Here is a 1,971-nt window from a genome sequence, read left to right on the forward strand (position 1 = left end):
TTATCCACTCATCTGTCGATGGACATCTAGGTTGCTACCATGTTCTAGCTAAGCCACTCTGGTATTCTTGCCTGGAAAATTGCATGGACAGAGGAGCCTGGGGGCTATAGTCCATAGGGTCGCAAAGAGTTGGACACTACTAAAGCAACTTATCATTTACACAAGTATATTAACCTTATATCCTACAATTTTGCTATAATTGCATTTTAGTTTCAAAAGTTGTTTTTTAAATTTTTTAAAAAGATTTTCTATGTAGATAGTTGTGTCATCTGTGAACAATGAGAATGTTATTTCTTCCTTTCTAATTTGTATACCTTTTATTTCCTTATCTTGCCTTATTTCATTAGTTAGGCTGTCCAGTAAATGTAAAATAAGAGTAGTAGGGAGAGACATCCTTGCCTAGTTCTTGATCTTAATGGGAAAACATCTAGTCCTTTCTAAGAACGTTTTTGATGTACACAAACAACATTTTGATTTCCCATTAAGGGCCCACACATCTTTTATTTCTAGGCATTTTAATGTTTTTGTTGCTATTGATTTTTCTATGTTCATCTTATGCCAACATTTCTCCTGCACACTCTTACTAGGTTTTATAATTTCTCATGTGTTCTTTGGGTATAAATCATATTATCTGCAATAATGACATTTTTTGTTTATTCCATACTAATTCTTTTTGCCTCTAGTCTCTTTTCCTTACCACATTGCACAAGTTACAGTCTATAATGCAGATGTTAAAATGCTCCATCCTAAAGGAGATCAGTCCTGGGTGTTCATTGGTAGGATTGATGTTGAAGCTGGAACTCCAATACTTTGTCCATCTGATGCGAAGAGCTGACTCATTTGGAGATACCCTGATGCTGGGAAAGATTGAAGGCAGAAGGAGAAGGGGACGACAGGATGAGATGGTTGGATGGCATCACCGACTCAACGGACATTTGTTTGGGTGGACTCCAGGAGTTGGTGATGGACAGGGGGGCCTGGTGTGCTGTGGTTCATGGGGTCGCAAAGAGTCGGACATGACTGAGCGACTGAACTGAACTGAACTGAAAATGGTATGGTGATATTGGATATACATTTCTCACTCCTGACTATTTTAGTTATTTTTAAGCACAATTTAGAGGAAATAAATATATAAGAGCCAGGAGTTTTTGAATTTGCAGATGAACGTATTTCTCACTTAATCTCTCCTGACTAAAAGCTCTGAAAGTAAGTGAATTTTTGCTGTTAGTGCAGTAACTGAGCAAAGATGCTGTGGAATCTGCTGGCTCTTCATCAGATTATCCAGAGGGCCATAATTAGTGCTTCACTTAGGAAGTTTGAAGATAAGGTTCCAGAGAAACAAAAGATGTTTCAGGAGGATAATGGAATTCCAGCGCATCTGAAGGGTGGGATAGCTGACGCCCTCCTGTATAGAGCCACCATGATTCCTACAGTTAGTGGAATGGCAAATGCCATGTATCAGCTGGTTGTGGCTTCATTTCTCAAGAAGCAGGGTTGGCTTCAGTTTATCCTTCCAGCAATCAGTTGGTTCAGCTTCATTCAGCTCTCTGTGGACTGATAAATAGCTAGGTTCTTGGGGATCAGTATTTATTGACTTGTACTAACTGCCACCAATAAAGCAATCTTTACCATAAAAAAGAAAAGAAAAGAAATGATCTTAGGACACAGGTCAGATTCAGGCAACTACCAGTAAATTTCAGGGTAAAAACCAGATCAGGAGTGTAGCTACAGGACACTTGTTTAAACCTGAGAAAGAATAAAAATGATGCCTCAGAGACCTTCACAGCTAGACAAAAGAGCTCTAAGAATCTTAAGAGTGCTCTCCCCTGACACTCTGAGCCTCAGCTCACATTAGAGAAAGGGCTGTTTCAAAAAGACAGGTGGGTGTGGTGTTTGTCTCACATATTGCTCAGTTGCTCAGTCATATCCGACTCTTTGCAACTGCATTGACTGCACCACACCAGGCTTCCC

The 1,971-nt window shown here is 39.6% G+C and overlaps 1 pseudogene; it reads left to right on the plus strand.

The window, feature by feature from the left end:
- Positions 1-1,246: 1,246 nt before the first annotated feature.
- LOC136148385 (cytochrome c oxidase subunit 7A2, mitochondrial pseudogene) lies at positions 1,247-1,558 on the plus strand (annotated as a pseudogene).
- The last annotated feature ends 413 nt before the right edge of the window (positions 1,559-1,971 follow it).

The sequence above is a fragment of the Muntiacus reevesi genome, chromosome 1 (genome assembly GCF_963930625.1).
Source record: "Muntiacus reevesi chromosome 1, mMunRee1.1, whole genome shotgun sequence".
Classification (NCBI taxonomy): Eukaryota; Metazoa; Chordata; class Mammalia; order Artiodactyla; family Cervidae; genus Muntiacus; species Muntiacus reevesi.